Source organism: Chionomys nivalis, chromosome 19 (genome assembly GCF_950005125.1).
Source record: "Chionomys nivalis chromosome 19, mChiNiv1.1, whole genome shotgun sequence".
NCBI lineage: Eukaryota > Metazoa > Chordata > Mammalia > Rodentia > Cricetidae > Chionomys > Chionomys nivalis.
The window spans coordinates 52514079-52534251 of NC_080104.1; the positions used below are offsets into that span (position 1 = coordinate 52514079).

The 20173-nt window shown below is 36.9% G+C and overlaps 1 protein-coding gene across 1 annotated transcript in view; it reads left to right on the forward strand.

Moving 5' to 3' along the window:
- Window positions 1-20173, forward strand: part of Pcdh15 (protocadherin related 15) — a 1187935-nt gene that overhangs the window by 873086 nt on the left and 294676 nt on the right. The window lies entirely within an intron of this gene.

A 20173-nucleotide genomic window follows, 5' to 3' on the forward strand; every position in this document is an offset into this window, starting at 1 on the left:
GGAATCTAGATAAGATCAAAATAGTATTTTTTCAAATGTGTGCATGCATGCCTACATGCATTAACACATATATGTGCCTATGCATGTACATGTATTGTTTCATGAAAGTTAAATTCCCAGGAGTTATCTCCCTGAACTTTCTCTGTTATTTGTCCAGCTCTATGGGTTTCCCAACATAATTTCCAATATTATAACTAGTTGGAAAATCTTTGACATTTTTCTCAACATAAGTGAAAACAGAAGTTTTGGGGTTACTTTTCTTGTATGAGAATTTAGATAATATGACAGAAATATTTTCTCCTAAATTAGTGATAATTTGCTGAGAATTTTATTAAGTTCAAAAAGCTCTCATCCAGTCTTACATCTAGTAGGAGACTTTGTTCTTAGTGTATCTTAAATGTGTGAGCGCTTAGTTTAAGAATAAATGACCACTGTTGCATTGACCTGCATAAAAACAAACACCTGAAGAATTAATATTGTGATGGTTATTATATGAAGACGTTCATTGTATAGGACACTTATTATATGATGCTAATTATATTTTTGAGATCAAGTGCATTGACCATGTTGATGGCCACAGACCATGGCAAAATTTTATTAATTTTGAAGGACCAAAAGCTAATCAACATTGTGTAAATAAAATGGTGGGCAACTTAATTTTATGTCTTGATATTAACATTTGAATTTCTGTAAGAAAAGATACTATTAGTGGGGAATAGCAGGGTGTTTTTGTAAAGTTTAATGAGAATGTTGAAAATACTTTGGTATTAATTTGTTACTAGGTTAGTTTATTGTTACTAGGTGGCGTTCCTGCCACCCAGCTCCCAGCTCCTGGCCGCCTGGCTAGCTCATGCCCCAAAATAAAGACACACAAACTGTATTCTTTTAAACACTGCCTGGCCCATTTCTATTCATGTGTGTAGCACCTTGAGGTGCGCTTACCAGGAAGATTCTAGCCTACGTCCATCCTGGGTCAGAGCTTCATCGCGTCTGCTCTGGAGCACAGCGGTATGGCATCTGCCCCAGAGAGGAGAGGAAATGGCATCTTAGCTCACTTCCTCTTCCTCCCAGCATTCTGTTCTGTTTACTCCACCCACCTATGTTCTAACCTATGAGACCAAGCAGTTTCTTTATGATTTAACCAATGACCTTCCTCCATCAGTTTATCTAGCTACTGAGACACCAACAGGAAGGATTATTGGTATAGAAATAATTATATTCATCAACTCAATCCAATGGCTGTTTAATAGGACTTGATATTTTGAGGGAAGATTGAAGCTATAATTTGAGCAGCAGTATACCCTGAGGTTTTTAAGAGCTGGAAATCTTATATTCACAGGGTTTGGAGGAGTCAGATAAAGGATAACAGTAACTAACAGTAATATTAAATGTCCAGTTTGTCATGAACTCATGAACTAAGCAAATATTAACTGAGCAAACATACCCATATCTCTCTTGCAGAGGCCCTCTCTTTATGCAAATTTTGCAGATTAGCCTTCAGAGAATTTACATAATTTCCCATAGTTGCATGAATAAGGGAATTGTAGAGGGTATTTATACACACTATGTGTGCACATGCGCACGTGAGTTCGTTTGTGTATGCTTGTGTGTGTAAAAGTGAAAGATATATATGACCACTGATAGAGTCTTAACTCCATTGCCTGGCTAACACTACACACTAACACAGAGGAGTCCTGTGGCTCCTATAGCATGTGATAAGCTGGGCGTTGGTGCTACCTCTGGAAACTATGATGCCTGATGTGCCATTGATTCCCCTTCAGCATCATCACACTATACATGATAATTTTCATACACTGAATATCAGTACCCGAGGAAGATGTACCTCAACTTTTACAGTTGCTGTGTTTTCAATGGGACAATCTGTTCCTTTGCCTCTAACTTACGAGTATAATACAAGGAGGAGACTGATGTCCGGTAAAGGAATCTCTGATAAATTAACCCCCATGAAAGACATTTAACAGAAACCTCAGGAGGTCTGAACATGCTAGATGCTTTCTTGGATAAATGGAGACATTCAAACAAATAAAATAAATACATGAGAAGGAATCCTTTGGGTGGCTCTTAAACCCATGCTTTATGAATTAATGCTATATTAAAATTCTAGGATAATCAATCACTATATTAATTATTGTTTTTATTTTCTTTGTACGTGTGAATGCCTGTTCATATGTGTGTGGTGCCTGTATCAGTCCAAAGAGTGTCCTGGATCTCCAGAAACTAGAGTAGTTGTGATCCAAATGATATGGGTTCTGGGAACATTCTGAATATAGGTCCTCTACAAGAGTAATAAGTGCTCTTAACCTCTGAGTCATCTCTCCAGCCTCATACTTCATCATTCTATGAGATTGATTCATTCCTTAATGCTCTGTAAAACAAAGAAAAGTAAATTTTTATATCCATAAATATGGAAGTTGATAGTTACTCATTAGAGATGATTTGTATTGCCATCCAGGAAAAAATACACAATGTGTTTATTTCAAAACTCAGTGCCTTCAAACTATAATCATTTAAAGTTTCCATAAAGTTATGGTTCTGTTTTATGAGATTTGAAGAAGCGTCTCAATATTTCTGCCTGTGGCCCCGGAACCATGTTTAGGATGGGAAACCCGGGTTGCTAGCAGGTTAATTCTGCTGCTACTTGCCCGGAGCAAGACAGTGAGTTGAAAAATAACCTTATTAGAGCAGTGGCATAAACATCTGGGAAGTAGCTTAGACACTGACAGTGTTGTTTCTGCCTCAGTCAAATCTCTGCTTGGTTTAGCTGTAGACAAATGTTGCTGGCGGGGGACGAGGGGTGTCCAAATTGTGCTTAAGAAGACCACGGGAGAAAGGAAGTTTTTAAAGATTCATGTGTCCTTCCACATCGTTACTTGAATCCAAAGCTCAGGTCAAACAAGAGTTCATTTTAGAACTTCATGGTAAAATTGCTTTGTTTATGTCTGTCTTTTCACCCCCCCCATCTTCTATCTTTAAATCTTTAATTTTCATTTATATATCCTGGCAAAAATTTGGGAAATTTCAATAAATAAGATCTTGCCATTCTGAGTGAGAAAAATAACCATTGATGTCAGCTGAACTGCGTATGCTGATTCTAATTACACACTGTCTGATTCTCAAACTAATTCCTTAGATTCCCAAAGTCCTTTCAATACTCACCTCTGTATGTTTGGGAAATTTTCCAAGAATTACCTCAGTGATATTCTTAATTCTACTATAACACACACAGAATTCATCAGCTTAAAAAAAAAAAAAACCTTTTAGAATGTGGTCAAGTGTACTCTAACTTATAAAATTCAACGTCTGTGCTTTCTATTAAATTTTAAGTGAGCATATATTTAGAGATAAACATGTTTTATAAACATAAGGCTTTGAGTTTATCATCTTAACTGTTTTATGGTTTTACTCATATTGGAAAAACTTGTTGCATTTTTTTTCTTATTCTTAAATGTAGGGATATCTAGATTTCTCTGTTTTTAAATTTTTGCCTTAATACAGATTTGTTAAGACTAAATTAATACCACATCAGTGAGTTCTGGTTCTCTTTAAATAGGCTGAAGCTGCATCTCTGTCTCCAGCCCTATCCTAGGTTCCAAGCTTTGGTTTATCATGGTTTTATAGTTACTGCCTCTATACAGTCACCTTACTATCCTTCATGGCTAGCTCTAATATGTCCCAAACCCACTTCATTTGACATCTTTACCATGCTCAAATGTGCCCCCCCCCAATTCCCAAAGCCAAAAATTCACTTAAAGGTATTTTTGTTAACCCTGAAGTCCCTAACCTGTCTCTTCTGCCTCTAGTCACCCATACATCAAAACCAAAGCTAGTTTTCAAAATACGATTTGGTTCTGATATTTGACTATTTAGAATAAAAGAAAATACTGATGTTCAATGGGGCATATCAAGTAAGTCAAAAAACTTTTCAGCATTTTGTTTAAAGTAATGTTATATTTGTCCTTTTCTCTAACTCATCTCTCCTAGCTCATAAACACCTCATCTACAAACACCTGATTTTGATTTGTTCCTGCACTTCTCCATCCATCCTTGTCTTTTGTATTTCATGCATTAAGCTTAAGTTTACTATTAAACGTTTATTTTGAATAATGTAAAATTATGTTTGCATATCCCCACTACAAGTGTTACATAACACTCAATCACCTATTTCTTTTTGAGTAGAAAGTGAGGGTTTTATTTTTTATTATATTCCAGCTTGAATCCAGTGACCTCAAGTAGTAGATGTTGAATAAATTTTATTTTAAATTGATTAACTGATATGTTAAGAAACATAAATAAACACAGCTCCTACCCATTCTGTTCTATAACAAACACGCACGTGTAAAGAGTTTAATACATATGTTCTACATTGATTTAAAATAATCATAGATTATAAAAGCAGCCACATTATTTGTATATTTTAATTCACGTTAGGTCCTTTAAATAAGAATAGAATGGCAAGCACCAATTTGCCTTTCCACTTTCTAGGCAAGGTGTTCTTAAAGCAGGACTCTAACAGTCCCCGTAAAGTCAACATCTTCCCTGCTTGCCATAGCAAGCCCCAGGTGTCTCAACACGCTGCTCGTCAGGCCTCCTTTCCATTTCAATAATGTCTCGAATACTAATACTAAATTTGACTCCCTGCTCAGTCTTTAGCACAGTTCTTTGCAATGTGTTTCCCATGGAGCTTTTTTTTTGGGGGGGGGGGGGGCTTGTACACATACCTAGAGAAGAAACAATGGCAACTTAGACCGTGCAAGAACTGATAAACAACACATCCAAGTGACATATTGTATATTTTCCCCCAAGGTCAAACAGATGATCAGAAGCCTCAGATTCAGGTAGTAGAATCAACAGATTCCACAAGAATGACAGTAACAAAGACCAGAGGCTCGTTTAAGACTGTCTCGGCTAATCCACAAGAGAGACAGTAACAAAGACTACTGACTTGGTTAAGAGTGTCTCAGGTATGCCTCTGTGGAGCAGTTCTTCAGGGATGCAGGAAGTTTTCTGTTTAACCACTGTCCACTCTATCACATCTCCATCTTGATAATAAGAAATTGAAATTTTTGGTAAAACAGTTAAACTCCAAGAAGGAATTTATTTTTAAGTCTGGAGAAACTTTAAAGTAATGGTGATCTGAGTGTCAAGATTAAGTACATCTTTACTTGGAAAAAAGAGTTCCAAGTAGTCATTACTAAGAATTCTTGATCTATATTTATCTATAAAATATATGTCAAAGTAAAAGACAAAAGTTGTGTAAATTATGTTAGGTTATGTTAAACTCTTCTTAGCCATGCATTTTGAAACTCTCTGATTGTTTCCCAAATTGGTGTGGAAATAAATTATGAAGATGTTTTCTGCCACAGTAGGACACTTACTAATAAGTCAATATGAAGGAAAATCCTCAGTGGTATTAGGTAACAAACCTGGTATCTGTAAACTTCTCAGTTTGCCATCTACACTACAGGAAAAACATCCATCACATGTGCTGTTCATTTGATGGACACAACCCACCGCCTGGAAAAAACTTTAATAGTATTGTCTATAGTACTCATTGTCAGTGTCGCATGTTGTCGCCTGGTAGGGTGTTTGCTCAATGGTTCTTGATAAGAAGTAGGCAATTTAGATTAATTTTTAAATGTATGACCGTATTTAACTTGAATTCCACCTTGGAAAAGCGAGTTGTGTGTGTTGGTGCTGCCTAATTTATTCTGATTTGGTATTTCTAATTCCTTCAGCATGATTTGAGCCCTTTAAAAGGATTGAGTACCCGTGCTCTGTATATTTTTTGAACAGCCAGGTGTGGCACTGGCAGGCTCGTGTTGAATTAATTATGCAGTATATTATCCCTTTGTGCAGAGAAACAGCTGAGGCAAAATGCCACGAGGTAATAAATGCCCCGAGCCAAAAATATATCAACATGCCACATTCCAAATGTCAACAGGAGAGCATTCAGTGCCTGATCCTTTCTCTCTTTCCTTAGTAGAAATATAAAAAACAAAGGATTTTATAAAGTTTTCCAAATTGTCCTACTGAGTTTCCAGTTTACAGGGTGCTCTGGGGCTTTGGGTTACCAAGGGTTTACACTGATTATATCGTTGGGCATTCTGACTTTTCATATGAAAGGAAAATGATCCACAATGTACTTCAATGATAAAGTAAGAGGGACTAGGAAATATACACAATATACAGAAACATCTAAACATTATACACACTAAAACTTGGTGCTCTCAGCCAACATTAATCTAAGTAGAAACTCAATGTATTTCCACTAAAATCAGAAACATGACAAGTGAGGCTGCCCACTCTCTTCATTCCAATCCAATATAATACTTACAGCCTTAGCTATTGCAGTAAGACAACTGGAGGAAACCAAGGGCATACAAAAAAGAAGGGAAACAGTAAGCATATCTTTATTTGCAGATGTTGTTATTTCATAAAAAAAAGTGACCCAAGAACTGATATGGGATTCCTCTCTGTATACTATGAATATGTTTTATTCCATTAGTTAATAAGGAAGCTGATTTGGTCAATGGCAGGGCAGAATAAAGCCAGGCAGCAGGAAGTCTAAACACACACACACAATATGTATAGATAGATAGATAGATAGATAGATAGATAGATAGATAGATAGATAGATAGATAGATAGATAGAGGTATAGATATAGTATATATATATATATATACACACACACACACACACACATACACACAGAGAGAGAGAGAGAGAGAGAGAGAGAGAGAGAGAGAGAGAGAAAGTAGGCAGTCAGGGCGACACCAAATCAGAACTTTACCTGGTAAGGCACAGCCTCACGACAATGGCAATACACAGAAATGAGCTAATTTAAAATATAAGAGCTAGGTTGGAATATATCTAAGCTATTGACCATGCAATATTGTAATTAATATAGTTTCTATGTGATTATTTGGGTCTTGGCAGCCGGAAATGAAAGAATAGCCTCCTTTTACAAAGAACTTCCACCAGGAAACACCTACAACTGATAAACACTTTCAACATAGTACAATACAAAAATAACTCATAATAAGTAGTAGTCTTACTAAATAAAATAATAACTAAGAGAAAGTTTAAGGAAACAATACCATTTACAATAACCTCAAAACATGAAATATCTTGGGATAACTCTAACCAAGCAAGTAAAAAAATGAATAATAAAACTTTTATACACCAAAAGAAAGAAACTGAAAAAAATATCAGGAAATAGAAAGATCTCCCATGCTCATGAATCAGTAGGATTAACTTAATAAAATGGCCATGCTATCAAAAGAAATCTAAAGATTTGATGCAATCTCCATTCAAAATTCAAACATAATTCTTCACAGACCTTGAAAGGACAATTTTCAACTTTATATGGAAATACAAAAACCCAGGATCACTTTAAAAGTTCTTATTGATTAAGGAGATACTGGAGGTATCCCCATCCCTAATCTCAAATTGGATGAAATAACTATAGTATTAAAGCAGCATGGTATTGGCATACAAACAGACAAGTTGATCAATGAAATCTAATTGGAAGACTCAGACATAAATCTCCACACCACTGGACATCTGAATTTTGATAAAGAAGCTAGAAATATAGAAAAAACCAACATCTTCAACAAATGATGCTAGCTAAACTGGATGGTTGCATGTAGAAGGCGGCAAATAGATTCATACTTGTAACTTTACACAAATCTCTACTCAAGAATGATCAAAGACCTCAACAAACCAGATACACTGACTCTAATAGAAGAGAATATTAGGAATGGCCTTAAACTTATTGGCAAAATAAAGGACTTTCAAAAGAGAGCACCATTATCACAGGCACTCAGACCAGTAGTTAATAAATGGAATCTCATAAAACTGAAAAGCTTCTGATAACAAAGGACACCATCTCTCTGACAAAGAGGCAGCATACAAAATGGGAACATGTTTTTGCCAACTTCACCTCTGAGAATCTGATAGAGGGCTAATTTTCATAAATATGGAGAACTAACCTAGATGCTAAGAAACAAATAACTCAATTTAAAAGTGAGCTACAAATCCTAGCAGAGGTTTCTCAGCAGAGGAAACTTAAATGACTGAGAAGCATCTAAAGATTATGTTCAGCATCCTTACTTATCAGGGAAATCCAGATCAAAATTACTTTGAGATTTCATCTTATACCAGTCACCTTGGTTAAAATCAATAAAAGAAATGACAACTCAAAAAAAAAAAAAAGAAATGACAACTCATGATGGCAAAAATGTGGAGTGAGAAGAACACCCATTTGTTGCTGGTGGGAGTGCAAACTTGTACAGTTACTAAAGAAATCACTATGGTGGTTTCTAAGGAAGCTGGGAATAGATCTACCTCAGGATACAGCTATATTACATTTGAATATATAACCAAAGGGCTTTACACACTACAACAGATATGCTTGCTCATCCATGTTCACTCCTACTCTATTCATAAGAGACAGAAATCATAAACAGATTAAATGTTCATCGATGGGATAATCGATAAAGAAAATGTAGTACATTTACACAATGGAATGTTACTTAGTTATTAAAAAAGTGAAATTTGCAGGTAAAAAGATACAGCTATAAAAAAATTATCCTGAGTGAAGCAGCCCCAACTCAGAGAGACAATTATGTTATGTATTCACTTATATTTGGATGCTAACTGTTAAGTCTTCAATAAGCAGGGTACAGTACATATGACCACAGCTGTTAAGTGTAGAGTAAGGGACTGCAGGAAGGATTGTATCAACTTGGAAAGAGAAATAGAATAGATAGTTACGAATGAATGGGGGTGGGTGGGAATAACAGGATCAAACTGGATGTGGCTAAAACTAAGGGCCATTTGAGGGGGATGTAAGGAAACCTGATACAGTAGAAGCTATCATGGGGTGTGTGTGTGTGTGTGTGTGTGTGTGTGTGTGTGAAGGTAATATAAATGGAAACACCAAATAACAGGGAGACTACATTTGGATATCCCTCATCACAAAATAAAGCTTTCAGTACTAGGAATGGGTTCTATCTAACCAAGTTATTGGCCATAGGATCCCTATGGGAGCCCCCAAATATCCCAGGCTGTTACCATGGCTATTAGTTACCATCCACATACTGATGGTAGGGCCCTATTTGGCTGAAGACACCACCTACACAACTCATTAAACACAGAGAAATCAGGCTGGTTTCTGGATCTTTCTCCCCTACTGACTAGTGTTCATGCTACTGGAAGGTAATCTTCATGCTACCAACGAAGGTGAACACCAACCCAGCTAATAACCCTTTGATCTACAATGATGAGTTGCATCAAGATTTCTAGTGAAATAGTGGAGCAAAGCTTTTGGGACAAAACAGCCAATATCTGATTATATTTAAGACCTACTCCATGAGATAGAAACTATCCCCAACACTCCTTAAGTGACCAATAACTTGAGACTAGGGACCTAAGGGAAAATGAAATGCTAATGTTCTACTAAAGGAACGTAGCACTACAGTGACTTCTAATGACATGCTATATTAGTAGATCAATAGCCTTGCTCAGTCATCATTAGAGAATCTTCCTACTATAGAAAATGGGAACCAATACAAAGGGTCCCCCACAGTCGGACAATGTGCAGGACGTGAAAGACATTGGAACACTTGTCCTAAATGGGATATCTTCATTAATTTTTTCCCCTCAGGGCTCAGAGAACCCTGTGGAAGAGGAAGTGAGAAGATTGTAAGAGCTTTAGGGGAGGAAGAACACCAAGAAAACAAGCACTTCTAAACAGCAGGACCAGTGCACATATGAGCCCAACTATGTTCTTTGGGAACTGGACCTAGATTTCTGTCCATGGACATGAATAGTACTTGGTAGGTGGAGGCAGAAGGATAAGGAGTTCATGACATCCTGGGCTACAAGGAAAGTTGTAGGCCAACCTGGGCTACATAATAACTTGACTCAGAAAAACACGGACAAAAATATAACTTTGAAGACACAGTCTCCCACTGATATAACTGTTATCACAGCTCCTTCTCTGACTAGAGGGGTAAACCTGGGGTGCGTACTTTTATAAATTAATTTAGACAAATCATAGTACCCAAATGTTTGGTTCAATATCAACAACATTGTGAGTGTGTTTGCTTATGTCAGATTAACATTTTATCAATGGGCTTATGGTAGAGCAGGTCACCTTCTTTATGTAAGTGGTGCTCATCCAATCAGCTAAACATATTGGAACAAAACCTGAGCTTCCTCAGTGGGAGGGCATTCTAGTCATCTGATTATGCTTGACCTTGAACTGAGGTATTTGTTCTTCTCTCTGCCTGCCAGCATCTTCCATAGACTCGGGACCTCACAAAGTTATCAGTCCACTTCCTGATATACATCCTCCGTGTGTCCCTCTCCCAAATTATACATGAGAGCATGTCTAGTGGTGAATATGGTTTTTCCTGAAATAGAACCACTGTTAGCAGTAAGTCTTCCAGTACTTGACTGCTGAACGTGCCCCACCCAAAGCAGATTTATAATCACTCCTTGAGTTCACTTCGAGAGCCTCACAATTGCTATTTCCAGGTGGACCTGGAATGTAGTCAGAACTGTTGAAAAGTGACATTAGATTATGTCATTTCCTGCTTCAACATTATAATGGACTTGTTAGTGACTTCATTGCTTCTACAGAGTCTCCTGCCTCCGCCCCTCATTCTGTATTTCTTGCCCTCTCCCTCCTTTATAATGTGTTTTCTGTTGCCCTTGCTATTCTCTTCTCTCTTAAGGTAGCTTCCTCCTCTCTCATCATCCCCCCATCTAGTTGCATCACCTGAACAGACACACCTCTTGTTCATGCATACACATGCATAGTTAAATATATGATTCTGAATCTAGATTCTATGTATGACAGGAAACAGTATTTGTCTTCCTGAGCAAGTGTTTCACCCAACATAATAATTTTAATCTCCATCCATTGTCTTGACAATAATTTTGTTTCAACTTTTAGGGCTGAGAAGAATATTATTGTTTATGTACCACATTTTCTTCATCTATTCACATGCTAATGGACCAATGCATGGGTTTCATTTCTGTTATTGTGAGTGGGCTGCTACAAGCCTGTATATGCCAGCCTCTCTCTGGTGTGCTAAACTCTGTCCCTAGTGGTTCTAATTCTAGCTGTTCTCATGGTTTTGTGGGCTTTTTTTTTTTTTTTACCATTTATCTATGTATTTTGTGTATATTAGAGTGTATAGTCTGGAGTCGGGCCTGTCCTTCCACAGTGTCAGTCTCAGGGATTGAATTTGGGTCTTCAGTCTTGTCAACAAACACCTTAAGCCCCAGCCATCTTACTATCCCTCTGATAACTCACCACACTAGTTTCCATAGTGTCTATACCAGTTACACTCCCATTAGCAATTTCAAAACCATATCTGTGGTAGTTTGATAAAAAATACGCCCCAAAGGGAGCCGCACTATTGGGAGGTGTGGCCTTGTTGGAGTATGCGTGCTCTTGCTGAAGGAAGTGTGTCACTGTGGAAGTGAGCTGTGAGGCCTAAGTGAGGTAGATTACTTCCCACTACCTATAAGTCAAGATGAAGGACACCTGGCTGCTTCTCCTGCGCCATGTCTGCCTGCATACCACCATGTTGTACCATGAAGATAAATAAACCTCCAAAGATGTAAACCTCCCTAGTTAAACACTTTTCCTTTATAACAGTTGCTGTAGTCTTGGTGTCTCTTCACAGCAATAAAAACTCTAAGACAAATCATTCTTTACACATGTTAATTAATTACTTATTATTCCCCCTTCCTTCTCAATTTGGGGCAAATAGCTTTAAAAACACCTGGTTAAACATTCCAGCGTCATCTAATTATAGTAAGGATAAAATCCCAGTGTTCAAATAAGGCTTCAATACAATATGCGGTTTTCAAGCCCTGCCTCTTGCGTGGTTTCTTTTTCCAAGTCTTTTTTTCATTCTCTGACCTTGTAAGTTTGTTCCCATGTCCAAAATTTTGTGCTCATTCTGATGCAAACAGTTCTGAGCCTTTCCAGTCGTTGATCCATTCTCTTCACTCAAATCCATGTCTCAGAAATCAAAACCATGCATTCATTTGCTGGCAACCCTTCCTAAAGTAGATTATTACACAAAATGATACCCAGAAATGACTGGATTTGTGTTCAGTCTCTATGAAAAGGTAAATAAAATTTATAATATTTCTCTTATAATTTCACTGAGATTTTTCTCACCCTTGTCATGGTTTTGTGGTGCTGTTGATTATTTAAGGTAAAAATATCAATAAGTAATACAGAAGACAGCAATTTTTATCTTCCTGAAATAGGGAAAACAAACCCCTGACATTTTGAATAATCACAGAATAATTACCATGATCCTTGTATGCATTTATAGTAATAGTGTCAAAAAAAAAAAACCCAAACCTCTAAATCTTCAATATAAAGTTTGAAGAAAATTCACTTGAAGGCCTGTGAAATAAATACACTATTAAAAAAAATCTTCAGGTAATTTTCATACAAGAGGAAAAACAAAGAAGATGTAAGTGGATTAAGTCACTCTGCAGGAAGCATCTGTATGTGATTCGAGGGTCGTAAAAGCCAGTTTGCACTTATCAGCATGGCGTACATGTACCAGGCTAAGAGTTATTAAAAACACGACTATCTATTCGAAGTACTCATTTCTCAGTCTGTTTGCTTTGATACGAAGTGTCACAAATAAGGAAGTTCTCAGGTTGAATACTTGGGTTGTAAATATGTCTTGTGTTCAGAAGCAATATTATATATCCCACACAGGGTATAAGGATGTCGCATGCCAGAATGGTAAATCACTCTGGGGCTAACATTATGTTTTCTGTGTGCACCTATAAAGGGTGTGCAGAGTGACCTTGAGTTATGCTCTACATTAAGACTCTGGTTGCTGTAAGATAGTGGCACATTGCCACATTCAGAGACCTGGAGAGTTGAAGAATATATGCAAATAGACCTCAAAAGAGAGTCAAGATGATCACCTGCCTCCACAATAATTGAGCTCTAATAATTGGTTTGCATATTAGCTATCTGGGATACAGAACATTTTTGTAACGATGATTAAGGAAACCACCAAGAATCCGTTTACCTGATTTTCAATTTTAAATCTGAAGAAACATATACACTTTTCTTTGTGGGGAAAATGCACTCAGAAATCTATCGTTGAATGGCAGAGTAATGTAAGAGTCTCGGCAGTTCTATGAACTTTGGTAAAGGCTCCTGATTTCATGGGTGCACTTGTAGGTAGAAAGTCCACTTTGAGTCAGAGGTAATGTCTGTTCTTAAAGACAGTTCCCTCTAGAGATTTTCACTACAGAACTCACCATTCAATGAACTAAATTTAAACATGACGATATTTTTTACATTTTCTCTAATGTAAACTAAAATTAATTGAAAAAAAATGTGCAAAATGCCCCAAAGAAAAGACTGAGTTCAGAAGAGGAGCTGAGTGTTGCTGCCTATAGTATATGAGGAATGCTGTATAAGCTGATTGTAGTAGGATAACAATTCTTAGAGTGCTTAGGCGACAATAGAAATCTGTGTAGATGCTGCAGGAAGTTTTACAGCTTGTGGTTACCGGCCCACTGGGGCGTGGCCTCTTATACTATATATGCTGATGTAGAGCCTGAGTCCGACCTCTTTTTTCCGGCCTCTCTGTTCCGTTTGCAGATTTTGATTTTTGATTTCCGTTCAAGCAGAGGATTCTGATTTGTGAGTCTACCCCTAAATAAATAGCCATCTATTTCTCAATTCTGAGCTAGTGTGGGATTTCTTTTAAGTGTCTTTCTTCATGTAGATTTTAAACAATATATATTTGTTTTTCAAGAGTCTAGAGTTGGGTACACTTAATCACAGAGCTTCCATGTGTGTGAAGTTGAATGTGTCCTCACATGATAGATGAATGTGGGACCTCTCTTAGGCTTCTCACTTATCATGGGCAATAGCCAATCGATTAAGGGTTTGATATCCATCCCCAATCACTCCTCTAACAAAGGTTCCACCTCCTAATTCCATCACCTTGGGATCGAGAATTTTTCAACGTACATATTTTCTAGAGCCATGTGTTTTCAGATGGATATTGGAATTCAGAGAAACATAATTGGATGTTATTGCATATACTTTTTGTGTACAGTGATGTACCTGAGCATGACCAGACCTGACTTATCCATCTCTTCCCTCCGCTCCTTCATCCTCTCCTCCCTCTAAGTTTTCCTCACTTTCTCTATTGTTTTTCTTCCTAACATCATCATTGCCAACAACATAATGAGTATCCAAAAGCAGATATCCTTGACTCTGAGTTTTTTCCCTCTCTGAAGAACTTTCTACAGCAATGATGACTTTTATATCCTTCTTTAATATTTTATAGTTAATTTACGATACACTGTCATTTCTATCCAGGATTGATTAGATATATCAGTTTTCGTAGTAATAGATTTGTAGACAACTACAATTATCTTAAAGGGAATTGAATCCAATTTTTTGTTAATTTGGCATGCCAGGCATGGTGGTCAATGCCTTTAATCCCAGCACTTGGGATGCAGAGACAGGCAGATCTCTGTGAGTCTGAGGCCAGCCTGGTCTACAGAGTGAGTTCCGGGACAGCCAAAGATACACAGAGAAACCTTCTCTCGAAAAAACAAACCAATAAAAAAATACGAATTGATACACATTGATGAAACCAATGTCAATGAAATGAGTACCACTATTATAAGGACTATATGGGCTTATGAACTACAGGGGAAATACACAAAGTATCCTCTCTTTCCCATAATCAGTAACTCCATTCTGCACAAGATGAGCAGGCAAAAAATATATTAAATACCCATAGGTTGTAGTAGTGTCTTTAGATGTTATCCATTGTCCTTGATAAGTAAAACACTAATAATCACAGAGGCAGGAATCCAGATATACCAATATAACAAATCACTAAATTAGATAGGTCTTAAATTCAGCTATGCAGAAAACTTTATTTTAGCATTTATTCTTTAAGAATAAGAGACCATGAGGAACCTTAATGTTGCTACTATAATTTAATGTGCTAGATAACAAATGATAAAACACAAATATAGAATTTGCTTATGTCATAAAAATCTCTGATTACTGGAAAGATAACTAATTGAGGGTTTTGTACACTAAATGGAGCATGATGCTAATTTCCTGTGAATTTTCTTCTTAATTTTTGAGTAAAGTTTTCTCAACCTTAAGAAACATTGGAGAAGAAAGTCAATATGAACAAAGGTTTGATTAAGATACTGAAAAGGTACAACAAAGAAAATACTTAGGTTCAGAGCTCTTGAGACTGGAACCAATCATGTGTACCATGTGTTTACTTGAATCAGACTGCACGATTGAGAGATTTTTACCTTCTCACCTACAATGTAAACACTGTAAGAATACCTGAACATTAAGAGAAGGTGATTAAAATATTATGATAGATAAATACATTTAAAAATATCAAGAGGACGTATTTTTAGAGGTCTGAATGCACGAATTGCTACCGTAAAGTGGCTCCATTACTCATGCGTTTATTGTGGCAATCTCATTACACTCCCTCAGGCTTTGGATGCTATTAGTATAGGGTATAAAAGACAGACACTTTTCTCTGTCCCTATTTAGAGTCTAGATTATGTAAAATACGACAATAAAATTTGATACATGTCTAGGAGCCAATGATAAATTCAACATTGATCCTTTAATTTTAAGTTATATAAACAGGTAGTGGTCAGCCAGACAAACAGAGTCTAACAAAACATTTGTTGAATAAAATTAGCTAAAAAAGATTCCTTTCTATAATTTTATTGAATAAAATTTGTTACAAAGACCTCTTACATGCAAAATATTCCATGTGAAATATAAAAATATCTCTATTATGTCCAATAGCTTGCACCAGTTACTTTCTTGGACTTTCTTGAATCTATGAACCTCGAGGTGGACCACAAAGTGGAGGGGAGGAGTCATGAATTACCCTTCCCCTCTCCCTTCCAGGGCAGGAAGGTCTCTGCCTTGGGTTTCTATTAAATGTGTGCTGTAGCATGAGACGGCTCTGCTGAAGTTGGTGTTACAGGCAATTCTGTATCATGAACTCATTGAGGTTAGCGAGCAATGATGGGCAGATCTACAAAGGCAAGAATCAGTACCGTATCTTAAAAGTCACTTTATGAATAATTCAGTCTTTATTTCTGACCTTTGTGGAAGTTGAATGGCTTGGGCATCAAAGAGCTTTCGCAGACTGAAGTAACAATCTCCTCAATTTGTTCTTTATTCCAGGTTAGGCCTTTGATGTTAATGCTTTGCTATGTTATTTGTTGATATATTTCAAAGGAATTCTAAAACACGCCACACCACGTTAGTCAACACATATCATCAGCAGAGAATAAACACTGGACTTGGAGAAAGCTGAACAACTAGTCTCTGACACTTTTAAACATAATTACAATCAGAGGGTAGTCACTTAAAAATAATGTTTCATTATTTTCTCTGACTAAAACAGCCAGAAAGATTTAACAGACATCTATACACATGGAAATACATGCTCAAATCTACTTCAAAACTGAATTACTAGTTTTTTCCTCTTATCCATTCTAATCCATTTAATATTTATTGTTTACTTATTTATTCATTGGTCTGTCTTAGGGAACTTATGCAGTGCAGGCTGGCTTTGAACCCCTGATCCTCTTGCCTTCACCTTTTCAATGCTAGGGATTATAGGTGTTTTCTATAATGCCTGGTTCTAATCCATTTTTATTAAAGTCTACTTAAACCTTGATTGTCATTTTAACTTTTGCCTTTCTCTACTTAATCCATTAGTAAATCTCCTGGGATCTGAGCATCAAGTGAGCCATGTCACCTATTCTGGCATGTCTTGTGGAAAGTGCCAAGTTCCTAGTTTTCATTTTAGGCACAGACTAAATAATGGTTTTTTAAATGTATATTTTCTTTCTACTTTTTATTAGTCAATATTATGGTTTGTAAATGAACATAAAAAGAAATAACTTTTTATCTTTAAATACTGATTTTAGAAATATTATTGTATACTGCTACCTTCCAGATAGTCTTGAGCTCTTAGTATTTCAGTGAAGATCTGCAAACCCATTCGCTACTGACACTGGGCAATTTCCTCCCAGAAGCATCATGAGTAGTTTTTAATATAATGTCACAAGTGAGTATGTTTTTAAATAAAAATTACAATTACATTTCCCACCTCAAGCATTGTAATTTGGGGGTAGTTATCTTCTAATTCTCACAAAAGGAGGAGAAACAAATTAAAAATGGAACCTGAAGATGAAATAGAGTTAAGGAAAGCTCCTGTGCCTACATGAGGCCACAGCAGAAGTTACTTTGCCAAAACATCATTAGTAATAATGGAACAGGAATTCGATTGCCCAAAATACTGCACAAACAACATGTTTCTCTGTTTATGCATTCAACAGGCTACCTACAGCACCCAAATCTTGATTGCTCTGCACAGATTCAACTGACAAGACACTATTTCCAGACTTTCAATACACTTTCAGTGAGTGGGTCTCTTTCACTTTTCCCTATAGGTTTGTCCTCTCATCAAATTTTTAAATTATCATATTTTTTGTCATAATCTTACACAGGAACTGTTTTCACTAACTTGTCCCAGAGATGCCAACACTGGTAATGCAGAGAAATGGTGATCTTAAACATGGCATGACTATCCAACATTTCTAAATCTAAATCTTTAGACTGCTCTATCTTTGGTCAATAAGTCTTTTGGTTTTTCAAAGTCACACAGGGTTCCAAAATGCAGGCTTCAGAGCTGGAAAGATAACTCAGTAGTTAAGACCACTTGTTCTTGCAGGGGACCCCGATTTGATAACCAGCAACCACACAGTGTCCCACAACCATATTTAACTCCAGTCCTAGGGGATCCAATGCCCCTCTCTTCTGACCTCCTCCGGTACCAAGCATGCCTGTGGTTCACAGACATCTACAATAATCTTCCCCTACTCTCTCTTTTCCAGTGCTTTGAAAGTCTTTGCATCTGTCAAAATTGTTAAAAGAACTTTTTAAAGCATCAGTGGCTGGATCCAAAACATGAGAATTTAGAGTTCCTTTATGATGCAGAGATCAGTACTCCATCACAGAGAACTAGTGACATTGTTTTCACTGTGGATGAAGGGTAAATTTGAGAGCGTTATGGAAGTATATATGGCAAAAGCTTTCAGTAGTAAATGTCAGAGATCGTCTAGCCTGCTTGAGAAAGCAGCAGCTCTGATTGGCTCCAGAAATCAAACAAATTGAAGATTCTGTCCCCCCCCACCTTTAAAGAGTTGAATTAAGATCTCATTATACTGGCATGCACAGGTGTTATTACTTACATTACCTTAGTAAGAGGGTATTTTTGAAGAGTTACGGGATAGTTTGTTTCTTTAATACCTGCAAGATTACTTTGAATTAAGGACTTGATATTTATCTGCAATTATATAATAGTTATACCATGCTAGCCTAGGCAAGAATAACAACTTAATTACAGAGTGCATGATTCCCAGATTTATTAATCTCATTATTCTTCCTAGTGTGTAGTTATCTTGGCACTTGTTATATCTAAGTGTGATTTAAAAGAACCACTCGGAGGAAACCGGTAAATAAATTCTAAAATAAGGCCCAGGCTGCCTAGCAGTGGACTCTACTTCTGCACAGTACCCAGAGCACATTGAGCTGTGTGAATCATGCCACTCCTTCCAGAACAGTCTCACGATAATTTTACCACATGAAGTGCTTTGTATACAGGCCGCGTGCATAGTCATAAAGTTTGTGCTGTTGTCTCTTGAAGCCTTAGCTAGGCTTTATTTGAGGAAGGAAGATCATCTGTAAACATTTCAGTTTTGCTTTTACCTGTATCTAGTCAGAAGTCTATGAGGAATTGTTTACCTGGGGTCTTTTCTAAAATCATTTATTTCCTTAGATTTTATACTATGTTAAATGTACGAGCTGTTGTTACCACAAGTTCTAAGTTACTAGTACATCTTTAAGCTTCTCCATGTAAACAAAGACAAGGCTGCATTCCTTCCTGTAGTAGTATCATGGTGGTTTTAGGACCTAGTGACATGGAGAACATTTGATTGACATTTTGAACAGTTTGAGAATATATATGTTCGGGAGCAGAAAATCAACGGTTCATGTTTTAAGCAAGGTTATATATTTTTAGATTTGTGAACAGGTAACAGTCATTATTGGGATAAAAGGAGGCCAGCTGGGGATTAGAGACAAGGAATCCAGTTTGCTGACCATGGTTATAATAGCATCCAAGGAGGTATCCTGGGCATCCCACAAAGAATTCCCATTGCCAGCCTCAAACACGTTTGCTTTTGAAACATCTGCAGCCCTGTAAACACTGGGAAACTGGACAGTTGCTTAATTTAAAATGCTTATATGCAAGATCTTCTTTGAGTATTTACAAAAAAAAAAAAAAAAGCAAACAATGAGTCTTTGCGGGGAGATAAAAGAGCATCTCTGGGGCTGAGGACCAGACAACAGAAACAGACAGGTATTTGAAGAAGAAATAAAACAAAGAACAAAACCTCATCAAATCAAGGTGACATATAACAATGTAAGGCATAGAGAGAGGATTATGAACAAAAGAGCAAAACAGCAGGATGAATAAAAGATTTTTCTTAAGTCACTAATTCAAAAAACAATAATAAAAGATTGGCTATCAAAGGTGAAGAGTGGAGACGGTTGTCAAATATCAGGGTTTGCTGAGGACCCTGGGAGTAGCACACAGACTTCACAGAGCAGAGGTGAGAAAGTGGCTTTGCCCATGACCTTGGTTTCCTTGCTGTGAATTAGCAGTCTTTAATCTAGGAAGTTCCTTATCATAATTGAAAGAGAAGGGAATGAGAAGTTGAAACTGGTTTTCATCTTGTGTGTAATTTGCAATGTAATGGCTTCAGCACAGGGGAGATCCTGCCTTAATACCATTTTAATAGGACTTGTCGTTCAGCCATGTCAAAACAACTTTTGATGAGCCAAGGATTTCTAGGAAACTCTCAAAGTACCATAAAAAGCTGACTTTCCTTCTCGCCCCCTCCCCCGCTTTGATCAATCACGTGTCAGCTACACGCAGTCATCTGCAAAATAATTTAAATAAATGTCACTGTAAACAACTGAAGCATAAAAAGGTTAAA